This window comes from Macaca thibetana, chromosome 1 (assembly GCF_024542745.1).
Source record: "Macaca thibetana thibetana isolate TM-01 chromosome 1, ASM2454274v1, whole genome shotgun sequence".
Lineage (NCBI taxonomy): Eukaryota > Metazoa > Chordata > Mammalia > Primates > Cercopithecidae > Macaca > Macaca thibetana.
The window spans coordinates 101950054-101965747 of NC_065578.1; positions in this window are offsets into that span (position 1 = coordinate 101950054).

The window sequence follows — 15694 nt, forward strand, 5'->3', positions numbered from 1 at the left end:
ATGCAAATTCAGAAAATTCAGACAACATCTGCAAGATACCATACAAAAAAACATTCCCAAGACACACAGTCATCAGACTTGCCAAGGTCAACATTTAAAAAACCTTAAAGGCAGCTAGATAGAAGGGGGCAGGTTATGTACACAGGGAACCCCATCAGGTTAACAGCAGACTTTCAACAGATACCTTACAAGCCAGAAGAGATTGGGAACTTATCTAGAGCACCTTTAAAGAAAGGAAATTCCAACCAAGAATTTCATATCCAAGCCAACTAAGTTTTATAAGCAAAGGAGAAATAAAATCTTCTTCAGACAAGCAAATGCTAAGGGAATTCATTATCACCAGATCTATTCTACAAGAGGTCCTTAAGGAAGTGCTAAACATGAAAATGAAAGACTGATACCTGCCACCACAGTACACAGCACACTGTCAATATAAAGCAACTATCTAATCAAGTCTACATAACAATCAGCTAACAACATGATGAAAGGGTCAAATCCTCAACTATCAATATTGACTTTGAATGTAAACAGACTAAAAGCCCCACTTAAAGGGCACAGAGTGGTAAGTTGGATAAAGAATGATTCAATTGTATGCTGTCTTCAAGAGACCCATTTCACATGCAATGAAAACTATACTCTCAAAGTAAAGGAACGGAGAAAGATCTACTCAGAAAAAAAATTTAAAAAAGGAAAAATGAGCAGAGGTTGCTATTCTTATTCGAGACAAAACAGATTTTAAACAAACAAGGGTCAAAAAGGTCAAAGAAGAGCATTACATAATAATAATGGGTTCAATTCAACAAGAAGATTTAACTATTCTAAATATATATATACACCCATGTGGAGCAACCAGAATTATAAAACAAGTTCTTAGAGACCTACAAAGAGACTTAGATAACCACATAATAATACTGGGAGACTTCAATACCTTACTCATACTGTTAGATCATTGAGGCAGAAAACCAACAAAGGTATTCAGGACCTAAATTTGACACTTGACCAAACAGAACTAACAGATATCTAAAGAATACTCCACCCAGCAACAATAGGGTAGACATTCTTCTTATCTGCACAAGGCACATACTCTAAGATCAACTACATACTCAGCCATAAAGAAATTCTCAACTGATTTAAAAATGACCAAATCATACCAATCACACTCTTTGACAACATAACACTGAAAATAAAAATCAATACCAAGAAGAGCACTCAAAACTGTATGATAGAATGGAAGTTAAACACATCTTGCTTAGGAATGACTTTTGGGTAAAGAACGAAATGAAGGCAGAAATAGAAAAAATATATATATTTGAAGCTAATGAAAACAAAGAAGTAATATCCCAGGATCTATGAGATACAAGTAAAGCAGGTTTTTAAATTTTTTTTTAAAAAAAACAAAAAACTTTTAAGTTCAGGGATACATGTGCAGGAATGCACAGGTATTACATAGGAAACATGTGTCATAGGAGTTTGTGGTATAGATTATTTTATCACCCAGATAGTAAGCCTAGTAGTATCCACTAGTTATTTTTCCTGATCTTTTTTCTCCTCCCACCCTCTGCCCTCCAGTAGACCTCAGTGCAGGTTGTTGTCCTCTAGGTATTCATGTGTTATCATCATTTAGCTCCCACTTATAAGAAAGAACATGCTGTATTTGATTTTCTGCTTTGGCATTAGTCTGATGAGGATGACGGTCTCCAGTTTCATACATGTCACTGCAAAGAACACAATCTCATTCTTTTTTATGACTGCATACTATTCCATGGTATATATCTACCACATTTTTTAAATCAAGTCTATCATTGATGAGCAAATAGGTTGATTCCATGCCTTTGATATAGTGAATAGTGCTGCAATGAACAAACGCATGTGTGTTTCTTTATAATAGAATGATTTCTATTCCTTTGGATATATACCCAGTGAAAGGATTGCTGGGTTGAATGGTATTTCTGTCTCTAGATCTTTGAGAAATCACCACACTGTCTTCTAAAATGGCTGAACTAATTTACACTCCCATCAACCGTGTCACAGTGTTCCTTTTTTTTTTATTTTTATTTTTTTCCCCCAAAACCTTGCTTGCATCTGGTATTTTGTGACTTTTTAATAATATCCATTCTGACTGGTATGGGATGGTATCCCATTGTGGTTTTGATTTGCATTTTTTTAATGATCAGTGATATTGAGAGGTTTTTTTATATGATTCTTAGCCGCATGTATGTCTTCTTTAAAAAGTGTCTGTTCATGTCCTTTGCCCACTTTTTAATGGAGTTCTTTGTCTTTTTCTTGTAAATTTGTTTAAATCCCAGATAGATGCTGAACATTAGACCTTTGTCAGATGCATAGTTTGCAAAAGTTTTCTCCCATTCTATAGGTTGTGTGTTTACTCAGTTGATAGTTTCTTTTGCTGTGCAGAAGCTGTTTAGTTTAATTACATCTGACTCATCAACTTTTACTTTCATTGCAATTGCTTCTGACATCTCATCTTTGTTGTGAAATCTTTGCCCATGCCTGTGTCCTGAATGGTATTGCCTAGATTTTCTTCTAGCATTTTTAAAGTTTTAGATTTTATATTTAAATCTTTAATTTCATCTTGAGTAGATTTTTGTATATGATGTAAGGAAGGGGTCTAATTTCAATTTTCTGCTTATGGTTAGCCTGTTATCCCAGCACCATTTATTGAATAGAGAATCCATTCCCCATTGCTTGTTTTTGTCAAGTTTGTTGGAGATTCGATACTTGTAGGTGTGTGTTCTTATTTCCAGGTTCTCCATTCTGGTTCATTGGTCTATGTGTCTGTTCTTGTACCAGTAACCATGCTGTTTTGGTTACTGTAGCCCTGCAGCATAGTTTGAAGTTAGGTAGCATGATGCCTCCAACTTTGTTCTATTGGCTTAGGATTGTCTAGGCTATTCAGGTTCTCTTTTGGTTCCATATGAACTTCAAAATAGTTTTTCTGTTTCTGTGAAGAATGTCAATGGTAGTTTAATGGGAATAAGGTTGAATCTGTAAATTGTTTTGGGCAGTATGGCCATTTTCACAATATTGATTTTTCCTGCCCATGAGCATGAAATTTCTTTGAGCATGGGTTTGTAGTTCTCCTTGTAGAGGTGCTTCACTTCCTTTGTTAGTTGTATTCCTAAATATTTTATTCTTTTGTGGCAATTGTGAATGGATGTTCATTTGTAATTTGACTCTCGATTGGACTGTTGTTGGTGTATAGGAATGCTAGCATTTTTGCACTTTGATTTTTCATCCCAAGACTTTGCTGAAGTTGTGTTTGCTTATCAGCTGAAGAAGCTTTTGGGCTTAGATGATGAGGTTTTCTAGATATAGGGTTATGTCATCTGCAAACACGAATAATCTGACTACCTCTCTTTCTATTTGAATGCCTTTTGTTTCTTTCTCTTGCCTGATTGACATGGCCAGAACTTCCAATACTATGTTGAGTAGGTGAGAGAGGGCATCCTTGCCTTGTGCCAGTTATCAAGGGAAATGCTTCCACCTTTTGCCCACTCAGTATATTGGCTTTGTGTTTGTCATAGATGACTCTTATTATTTTGAGGTATGTTTCTTCAATACCTAGTTGTGAGTTTTTAACATGAAGGGATGTTGAATTTTATTGAAAGTCTTTTCTGCATCTATTAAGATAATCATGTGTTTTTTGCTTTTAGTTCTGTTTTTGTGATTAATCACATTCGTTGATTTGTGTATATTGAACCAACCTTGCATCTCAGGGATGCAACCCACTTGATCATGGTGGATAGGCTTTTTGATGTGCTGCTGAATTTGGTTTTCCAGTATTTTGTTGCAGATTTTTGCGTTGATTATGAAAGATATTGGCTTGAAATTTTTGCCATCAGTTCCAGGTTTTTGTATGATAATGATGCTGACATCATAGAATGAGTTAGGAAAGAGTACCTCCTTTTTAGTTGTTTGGAATAGTTTCAGTGGGAATGGTACTAGCTCTTGTTTGTACATCTGGTAGAATTTAGTTGTGCATCTGTCTGGTCCTGGGCATTTTGGTTGGCAGGATATTTATTATTGCCTCAATTTCAGAACTCATTATTGATCTGCTCAAGTATTCAATTACTTCCTATTTTTGTGTTGGGAGGATGTGTGTCTGGGAATTTACGCATTTCTTTTAGAGTTACCAGTTTACATCTAGAGATGTGTTCATAATATTCTCTGATTGTTATTTGTATTTCTATGGGGTCAGTGGTAATAGTCACCTTATCATTTTTTATTGTGTTTCATTAGTTTTAAAAACTTCTGGATTTCTGCTTTAATTTCATTATTTACCCAAAAGTCATTCAAGAGCAGGATATTTAATTTCCATGTAGTTTTATGGTTTTCAGTGAGTTTCTTCATCTCGAGTTTTAATTTGATTGTGCTGTGGTTTGAGACTGTTATTATTTCAGTTCTTTTGCATTTGTTGAGAACTGTTTTACTTCCAATTGTATAGTCAATTTTAGAGTAAGTGCCATGTGGTGATATGAAGAATGTATTGTCTTCTGTTTTGAGGTGGAGAGCTCTGTAGATATTTATCAGGTTCATTTGATCAAAGGCTCAGTTCATGTCCTGAATATGTTTGTTAAATTTCTGTCTTGATGATCTGTCTAATATTGTCAGTAGGGTGTTAAGGTCTCCCACTATTAATATGTGGCAGTCGAAGTTTCTGTTAAGGTCTCTAAGAGCTCACTTGATGAATCTGGGTGCTTCTATATTGGATGCATATATTTATTTAGGGTAGTTAGTTATTCTTGTTGAATTGAACCCTTTATGTTTTGTAATTCCCTTCTTTATCTTTTTTGATTTGTATTGGTCTAATATCTGTTTTGTCAGAAATTAGGATTGCAACCCTTGCTTTTTTCTGTTTTCTGTTTTCTCAGTAAATTTTCCTTCATCTGTTTATTTTGAATCTATGTGTATCTTTGCAGTTAGATGGGTCTCTTGAAGAGAGCATACCAATAAGTCTTGGTTCCTGGTTCTTTGTCCAGCTTGCCACTTTGTGTCTTTTAGGTGGGGCATTTACCCCATTTACATTTAAGGTTAGTATTGTTATGTGTGGATTTGATCCTGTCATCATGATGTTAGTTGGTTATTTTGCAGACTTGTTTACATGGTTGCTGTATCGTGTCATTGGTCTGTGTAGTTTGGTATGTTTTTGTAGTGATTGGTAACAGTTTTTCCTTTTCATAGTGTTTCCTTCAAGAGCTCTTATAAGGCATATCGGGTGGTCATGAATTTCCTCAACATTTGCTTGTCTAAAAAGGATCTTAATTCTCCTTTGCTTATGAAGCTTAGTATGACTAGATAAGAAATTCTGGATTGTAGTTGTTTTTTCTTTAATAACATTGAATATGGACCCCCAATATCTTCTGTTATACAGGGTTTCCTTGAGAGGTCTGCTGTTAGTCTAATGGGTTTCCTTAGGTAGGTGACCTGGCCTTTCTCTCTGGCTGCACTTAACATTTTTTCTGTCGTTTCTGCCTTAGAAAATCTGACGATTATGTGTCTTGGGGAAGAACTTCTCAGGGAGTATCCTGTGGGGTTTTTCTGAATTTCTTGAATTTGAATATTGGCATCTCTAGCTAGGTTGGGAAAGTTCTCATGGATTGTATCCTGAAATATATTTCCCAGATTGGTTCCATTATCCCTATCTCTTTCAGGTACCCTAATCAGTTGTAGATTCAGTCTTTTTACATAATCCCATATTTCTCAGAGGTTTTGTTCATTTTTTTAAATCTTTTTTCTCTATTCTTGTTTGTCTGTCTGTCTTCAGAAAGCTGGTCTTTGAGCTCTGAGATTCCTTTCTCCACTTGGTGTATTCTGCTATGAATACTTGTGATTCATGGCGAAGTTCTTGTAGTGTGTTTTTTGACTTTTTAAGGTCAGCTATGCTCTTCTCTATACTGGCTGTTTTGTCTTCAGCTCCTGCAGTTTTATTATGATTTTTAGCTTCCTTGCATTGGGTTACAACATGCTTATTTAGCTCTGCAAAATTTGTTTTATACACAATATAAAGTTTACTTCTATCATTTCAGCCATCTCAACCTAAGCCTAGTTCTAAACCTTTGCTGGTAGGTGTGGTCATTTGGAGGAAAGAGGGCACTCTGTCTTTTGAGTTTTCAGCATCTTTGTGCTGATCCTTTCTCATTTTTGTGGGCTTATCTACTTTCGGTCTTCGAGGTTGCTGAACTTTGGATGTGATTTTTTTTTTTTTTTTCCTATTAATAGTCTAGTCTCTCTTCCACAGTGCTGATGCAATTTGCCAGAATTCCATTCCAGACCCTAGTCACCACAGATTTTCCAGTACACAGAGCTGTCACCAGTGAAGGCTGTGAGACAGCAGAGATGGTAGCCTACCCCTTCCTCTGGGAGCTCCATCCCAAGGGGATACAAACCTGTTACCAGCCTGAACACACCTGTAAGAGGTAGCTGGAGGCCCCAGGTGGGAGGTCCCACCCAGTGAGGAGGAATTGATCAGGGTGCCACTTAAAGAAGCAGTCTGGTCACATTTTGCTAGAGCAACTGTGCTGTTTTGGTAGATCCCTCCCACGCCTGGTTGGTTTAAACTGTCCTAAGCCCACAGGCTTATATGTGAGAACATTCAGTGCCAAACCACTTCTTACAATTACTATACCTGCATCTCTTCAACTAAAGTATTGTGGAAAGCATACACATAAGATTCTCAGAAGTAAAAGAAAGAAACAAAAACTATTAATATTCTTTCTTCTTTACTCTTCTACTCCATAAAAAACTATTTCTTTGTAAAACTGAATTACTTATCTTTTGGAAAAGACATAATAAAGTTACCTATCAAAAGTCTTAAATATTCATGGAATAATTCAATTCATATGACTAATGTAATAACTCATAATTTTTTGGCAATGATTTTTTCTGAATATTAAATTTATTCAACAATCTCAAGCCCTATATATACACATATGAAGTGAAATTGTTTTCTAAATATTCCCAAAGGAATGGTTTGTACAGATGCATGAAAATAACAAAGACATATGGGAGATGTGTTGAGAGGAGGGGGGTAAGCCTTTCTTTATAAGTAATCTGGTACCTATACGTTTAACCTCATGACTACATTTGTAGGTTTTAAAATCACATAAAAACTTGTCAATTCAATTAGATTACACAAATATTCATTCTGGTAAAACAATGTCCTAGTAATATGTTTAAATAAATATGATATAGCTCTTGTATTCGATTAGCTTATGATTTTAATAGGGACCACTGTGAATGCACAAGGGGTATATTATTAGGAAAACTAAGTTAAGCACCATTACATATGGTGGTTCAAAGTAGTGTGAGATTATATGTGGCTGATTATATATGGTTGATGGTTAGAAAGTTTTGAGATATTTTAGATGTTGCCATTCTAAAGATTAGTTCCATCTCTATTGGGACTAACCACATATATTGAAGTACAGTTGACTCTTGAACAACATGGGTTCGAATGACACTGGTCCACTTGTATGTGAATTTTCTTCTGACTCTACCACCTCTGAAAAAGAAAAGCAACTGCTCCTCTTCCTCTTCCTCTTCAGCCCACCCAATGTGAAGACAATGAGGATGAAAATCTTTATGATGATCCACTTCCACTTAATGAATAGTAAATATATTTACTCTTCCTCATAATTATCTGAATAACCTTTGTTTCTCTAGCTTACTTTATTGTAAGAATATGATATACTGTAAGAATACTATATATGACACATAATACATATACAAAATAGGTATTAACTCTTTGTGCTATCAGTAAGACTTCCTCTCAACCATACGCTATTAGTAGTGAAGTTTAGGAGAGTCAAAAATAATACTTAGGTTTTTCAACTCCACAGGAGGTTGCCATTTCTAAGCTTCACATTGTTTAAAGAGTAACTGTGCTGCCTAAAACAACAAATGTTATGGAAATTGGTAAATTTTAATATGTACACTTATTCACATTTGCCTAAAAATAAACGTGAGATTTATTGATCAAAGCAATTTATTATTTCTTACAGTGATCATTGCATTGGTTGCCCTTGCCTTAGTCTTTCTTTCTGCTGGGTTGATCCCATGAAAGCCAGATGTTTACATGTCTATATCACAGGAGAGGAAGCCCAAAATATGAATACAGCAGCTGATATATCTTGCCCCTTTTCTCTCCTGAGAGAGGGAGATATCTCCATACTACAAATTCTCCCTGGAAGGAGAAGAGAAAAACTCCTGTCTTCCTACCCATTGAAATGTAAACAGATGAATATCTAAAAGAGGATGATAAGTGTCCCTGGAATTACTTATTCTGGACCATCTTCAAAGTTCCTAGTTTTATTCTCCTTTTAGAAACACACTCATAATTCCAGATATACAAATCTCTTCAGAGTTGTCAATACCTCTTCAGTCATCTTTTAATTTACAGGGTTTGTCCATTAATCGAAGTTCCAATGAAATTTACTTATAAAGCCTTAACCATGCAGAGACATAAAAAATATTTCCTGTTGAACCCCCAAAATCTGAGATGAAAGAAAATAGCATAATTTTTTTCCTCAGGGTTTAAATGATAGTTGAGTAGTATCAAATAACCTCAGCCGACTCATTTTATAAATAAATCTGGGACAAAAGAGAAAAAAACCACCACATTCTCTCAGTCTTCATCGTGGGATCATTCATTCTTCTCTATGTATCATTAATAGTTGGAAATTCTTAAAGAGAATTTTAGTTTCTTTTTAAAACAATTATTTTTACTTTATAATTAATAATAATTTTATATATTCATAGGGTGCAGTGTGATGTTTTGATATAATGTTTACAATGTAGAATGATTAAATCAGGCTAATCAACAAATTCATCACTTCACATATTTATTATTTTTTGTTGTCATGAAATAAATGTAAAATCTACTCTTTTAGCAATTTTGAAACATACAAGGCATTATTATTTATCACAGTCACCATCTTGTACCATAGACCACTGAAGCTTATTCCTCTTTGTCGTTCTTTTTTTTTTTTTGCTACGGTCTCACTCTGTTGCCCAAGCTAGAGTACAGTGGCACAATCATGGCCTCACTGCAGCCTGGACCTCCTGAGCTCAAATAATCATCCCACCTCAGCATCCCACATAGCTAGGGCTACAGGTGTGCACCACCAAACCCAAACAGTGCATTTTTGTTTTTGCAGGGAAGGGGTCTCACTATATTGTTCAGGCTAGTCTCAAACTCCTGGGCTCCCAGCTCAGCCTCCCAAAATGCTGGGATTACAAGTTTGAGCCACTGTGCTTGGTCTTATTCCTCTTTGTCTGATTGAAACTTTGTATGCTTTGATTAACATTTTATTCCCCTTTTCTCCAGGATCTTGTTACCATCATTCTACTCTTGACTTCTATGAGTTCAATTGCTTTAGATTTCACATATAAGTGAGATCATGCAGTATTTGCCTTCCTGTGTCTGGCTTATTTCACATAGCAGAATGTACTCTAGGTTTATCCATTTTGTCCTAAATGACAGAATTTCCTTCTTTTTGAAGGCTGAACAGCATTCCATTGTATATAACATGATTTTAAATCCATTAATCTGAAGATGGACACCTAGGTTGTATTTATTTCTTAGCTATTGTAAATAATGCTGCAATGAAAGTGAGAGTACAGGTATCTCTTCTGCATACTAGTTTCAGTTCCTTTGGATATACATCCAGAAATAAGATTACTGGATTGTACAGCAATCCTATGTTTAGTTCTCTAAGGAATATTCATACTGTTTTCCATAGTGGCTGTATTAATTACATTGCCACCAATAGCACACAAAGGTTCTGTTTCCTATATATCCTGACCAACACTTATTATCTTAGCCTCTTTTGTTTTCTCATTCAAAATTATTTCCCTAGGCTGCCTCACACACACTTACTTCTTAAATTAGACCAACACAATTGATAAAATTATATCTTCAAACTAGAGCTCTTTTTGACTACCAGATTAATAAATACAACTACTTATTTGATAAACTTGGAATACCTACAAGATCCTGAAACTCAACAAGCCCATTACTAAAATAATGATCATTAACCAAAAAGTGGTGTTTTCCATGACTGCTCTTTCAGTGACTGACATCAGTATGAACACAGAAGTTGGTTCTTCTGTGTTCAGATGTATTCAGATGACTTGCTACCCTAAGTAAGCCAGAAACAAACAAGTGATCTGAATATTTCCCTCCACTTTATCCTCACATCTAAGCCAGAACCAAATTCTCTAAATGTTTTTCTTCTAAATTTCTCTCAAATCTTTCTGTTTCTCTCCAATGCCAAAAATATTAGGTTGATGCAAAAGTAATTGCAGTTTTTGTCGTGACTTTCAATGTGTGACTTGAGCTGCTATCAACTCTTGCCTGAATTAGAGGAAAGTGATTACTTCGGCCAAAATATCTTGCACCAAATCCACTGGCTCCTGATTACTGTGCACACTTATTTCTCTAGTCTCACTCTGTAAATCACTATGATCTGTAGACAGGGCCCTGCCAATGGAGTACTATTATCTTGCCTTCTTTTGGCTAATGATACAACCATTAGATTTCCAGCCAGTTGTCAAAACCTCAGAAAGGCCTGCCCTCACATCCTTGATCAGGTCAAATTCTCCTGCTTTAAGTAATCATGTATAACGTGTCTCTTCTTCTAAAGGTTTATTATAGCTGTAATTTTACATTTATATGTATGATATTTGATTAAAGAAGGCAGAGATGATATCTGTTTTTGCTCAATTATGGTGATTGGCTCAGAGAAGCTGCTTATATATTTTGGCTGAATGAATTAAAGCCGCCTTCTGACTTCACCCTAGTAGTTGTTTTATAATGACAGTGATTTGACTATCATCAAAGCCTTATGCAAGTTAAGGTCCTTGGTTGTGTCAAAATTAAAATCAGATCAAAGTTAGAAAAATGTTATCGTTTATTATGCATGCAAAAGAACAGTTCACAAACTGGAAGATTTCAAACCAGAAATGCGAAGCAGCTCTTCTCACAGCAGTTTTAGTACAGCTTATAAAGCATAAATGAGGAAGTACATGGATCTTCACTGTGATTGGCTATTATAAACATATATTCCTTTTAGGGAAAGTAGAGCTGTCTATGATGATTTGTCTGTAGCTGACGGGTTTAATTTCACTAAATTATGCTGACAAAGACAAAAAGCTTATGTTTCATGTTTTGTTTATTGTAAAAGCTAGTGTTTCAGGGAAATCAGGATAATAATTTTTGGCTACAAGGCTATCGACCATTGGCCTCGAGGTAGCTAAACTGTAGCCTCAATTTTTATTTTTTTATTTGCTTGTTTGTATGTTAACATTTGAAGAAAATGAAATGGATTCTGTCTGGAAGACAGAAAAGGGAGCTGCAACCAGCAAATAAAACAATCAATGTCTTGTCTTGTCATGCACAGAGTACTGCCACCGGCCATGCTAACATTGAACTACTGCTACTGCGGGCACCACTGGACTCTTAACTGCACTGCCCGCTGAGTAAATCATCTTCAAATGTATGGTTTTTTAGTCCTGGTGAGAGCATCATACTGAGAGAAAGAGTGTTTCAGCTGCCAGAGAGGAGAAAGGAGGAATATATAGAAACATCCAAACTTCATAGTAGATATCCTTCTAAGACCCACACACTGGACACTCCTCTCAAGAGGAAAAAAGTGTGGATGTTGAGCAGCTCCATATGTCAGTAAAAGTCTATGATGAGGCTTTAACTCAAAATTCTCCCGTATCTTCTCAAACTTCCCAAATGCTCCAAAATACAACTATTTTGAAACAGCACGTGAAGGTAGTTTTGTGTTTCTATTGTTTGTTTTCATCAGTTTGTTCACTACCGTATTGTGAGAACTTAAATCAGCACCTAAAATATATGCACTCGATAAATATTTGTTGAATAGATATTACTTATTAAATACTTGTAAATGACTACCTTTATACCAGTGATTACTACATGTAAGACACAGTTATAAATAAATGCATTTTATAAGACATATTATAAATGTCTTAAATATATTAAATCAATTAATTGTCCCCATTGTCATAAGAGGTAGGTGTAATAACTATCCCCATCTTAAAAATGATGAAACCTAAGAACAGAGAGATCAAGTAACTTCCCAAGGTCACACAGTAGTGATCAGCAGAGCCTAAATTTTAATTCAGACAGATTATCACAATTTCTATGTAACTACTCTGCCAGGTAGAGTAAAGCAATGATTCTAAATTTGGTAAGCTATTGTTTTAGTCCTAATAAAAATAGATTGGTTGATTGATTGATTAGAGACCCAATTATAGTATGCCAGCACAACATAATGTTTCTAAAACTCTTTTCTGCTCAGAATATTTCAATAGCTCAACATTTCCTAGTGACATCTTAAACCCTTAGTCTAGCTTTGCAGGACTTCCAATGATCTCATAGTTGTTTCCAGTGTCTGGCACACTGTTCACCACGGATGGTAACTTCTCCTTTCATCACTATTATTACTTTTATTTGCACTCCACTTTCACATACACCCTTATATTCAGTCGTTCTTTGAACTTATGTATTTCTATGAAATCCCGAGAAGTTTGAATGCCACATATTGTGTTTGGCAGCAGAAATGGCAAATACATTTTATAAGGTCCCAGTGATTCAGCTGCTTTTAGGAATGTGGCTCCCACACTGACCACATGGTGACACTTTTTCCTGTATACAAGTGAGCACCTGATGAACCCATATGTTGCATAGTACATCATTCTTTCTCCTGAATGCTGTACAGATACGGTCCAATAACTGGTTTAGATACACATCTAATACTCACAGAATAAACATCATTCACTGAGGCTAGTGTCAAGTATTCCTTATGCTGGAATAAGAACACAGAATTCAATGTGAGACACAAAGATAAGTAGAGGCAGATACAGACAACACAGAACCACTTTAAGAAGGGCCCAAATCACATATCCCTATCCCTACACACCAATTATTGAAACTCCTGACGTTGATCTGTTAAATCTGTAACAGAGAATTGGTGAGACTCAGCATGCGCAGCACAAAGCAGCACAAGGGAATGGTGCTCAAAGTGCAAGCCCAACACAAGCCAATGAGCATCATAGCCAGCCAGCAGCAATTCAAGGTGTGTACTCTCAAGAAGGCAGCAGAACCAGTTAGTAGGCAAAGCAAGAGAAGAAAGTAATAGTCATCACCTAGACATCTTGCTCACGACAACAATTTTTGTGGCATGACTGCACACCATGCTTTTTTTCTTGAAGTTCCCTACTATCCTTCATATATGCCCATCAAAATCCAAGTTTCGATTAGTATTTCATGGAACCTTTGCTTGTTCTAAATGGTGAATAATGTTCACTTTAGTGGAGTAGCACAATACTTTGTTTATAGCACTAATAGAATAGTAATAATGTTTTATATAAAGGTAGTTATTGCCCTGATTGTGCTGGATGTTCCTTTTAAGTAAACTAGGCAGTAATACATATTTTATAAATATCATTATGACTCTTGATGCATAGCCCACTCCTACTAAATAGGTCTCAATAGCATTTGCAAAATTAAACTAATGGCCATTTTACAGATTGGATTAGCAAGTTTGTTTGATTTGGTATTTTTAAATGAACAATGACTAGGGTAATGCCATGTAGACTCTATTAAAAATATTGACATTGATATATTAGAAACAAAAAGAAGAATCTAGTTCTATGATTTGCCAAGACTTTCTTATAGTTTCTGGATTCATTTTAAAAAAAGAAAAAATATTAAAGTCTATTTTTTGAACCACGAGAAAGTTAACTGTTGTAAAGGTAGCAAGATTTTGACACAGGCAATCATTTATTTTTGCCTTTCTGCCTCTGGGAATGACAAAAAGCACACTCTTCTTCCAGTGAAGCAAGGCTTTGAAACTCGCTCCTTGGAAAAAGTCAGAAGGCTGAGTTCTATTCTCAGCTCTGCTACTAAGTGATTGACTTACCTGAGGCAATGAAGCTAACCTGGCTGTGACTTACTTTCAGTCTTTGGGAGAAAAAAGAGTCTCTTAAGTTTTCATTAAAGTTGTATGAACAAATGACTAAGACCTCTGAAAGACTTTGAATTGCTAAGAGAATGATTATTTATAAACAGAAACCACTGTCATTATGTTTGAGCATGGCTTCAAGCTGGTAATGTTCAACCTCCATACTGCATCGCGTGATGATGACGAATCATGGGACCTTTGAGTGGATGACCTACTACACATAAACACTAAGTTCTTACTCTCATTTCATAACAAAGAAAAGAGTTTGATGTATACTCATCACACATAGTTAGGAACACTTTATTATACAATTTTTCATTTCATTGAATAAATAAGGAATTAAGTATGCTACATTTCAATCCCGTAGCTTCACGCAGTAATCCCTCTGTAAGAACCCTGGTGCTTTGTAGCTTTCACATATCTTTCTAAACCAAGGTAAGTGGATATTCATGAATCTGGAGTATTTTATCACTTGAACATGGATATCAGATTGGAATCGTGGGGAACTCTGAAAGCATTTAAGCTCTGATTATAATAAAACTGCCTCCACTACACTTGTAGCATAGCAGACGATAATGCACAAAACAGAGAAATAAAGCAGCTTCTAACATAAGCAGGCAGCATTTTACCTCAGTATCTTCAAATTTCCGCACAAATTCATCTTTACAGAAAATCTTCACAATTATCCTATTAAAAATAGTAACAGCTTAATCTCCTCCATCTCTCTACACCTGTTTTTTTAAATTTTATTATTATTATTATTATACTTTAAGTTCTAGGGTACATGTGCATAACGTGCAGGTTTGTTACATATGTATACTTGTGCCATGTTGGTGTGCTGCACCCAACAACTCGTCAGCACCCATCAACTCATCATTTACATCAGGTATAACTCCTGATGCAATTCCTCCCCCTTCCCCCATCCCCATGATAGGCCCTGGTGTGTGATGTTCCCCTTCCCGAGTCCAAGTGATCTCATTGTTCAGTTCCCACCTATGATTGAGAACATGCAGTGTTTGGTTTTCTGTTCTTGTGATAGTTTGCTAAGAATGATGGTTTCCAGCTGCATCCATGTCCCTACAAAGGACACAAACTCATCCTTTTTGATGGCTGCATAGTATTCCATGGTGTATATGTGCCACATTTTCTTAATCCAGTCTGTCACTGATGGACATTTGGGTTGATTCCAAGTCTTTGCTAATGTGAATAGTGCTGCAATAAACATATGTGTGCATGTGTCTTTATAGCAGCATGATTTATAATCCTTTGGGTATATACCCAGTAATGGGATGGCTGGGTCATAGGGTACATCTAGTTCTAGATCCTTGAGGAATCGCCATACTGTTTTCCATAATGGTTGAACTAGGTTACAATCCCACCATCAGTGTAAAAGTGTTCCTATTTCTCCACATCCTCTCCAGCACCTGTTGTTTCCTGACTTTTTAATGATTGCCATTCTAACTGGTCTCTACACCTGTTTTAACTCACTTCATTTTTTCTTCATCGCCCTGAATAACCCTGATATCATGTGTATTCTGCTTGTTTTCTCCTCTAAAATGCAAAATCTCTGAGAATAAAGACTGGGACCTTTTGTTCTTTTTACTGCTGTATTCCATTGCCTATAAAGCATGTAGAAGGTGCTTAATAAATGTTGGTAGGATTGATGATTTTCTGTTTCTGATCGC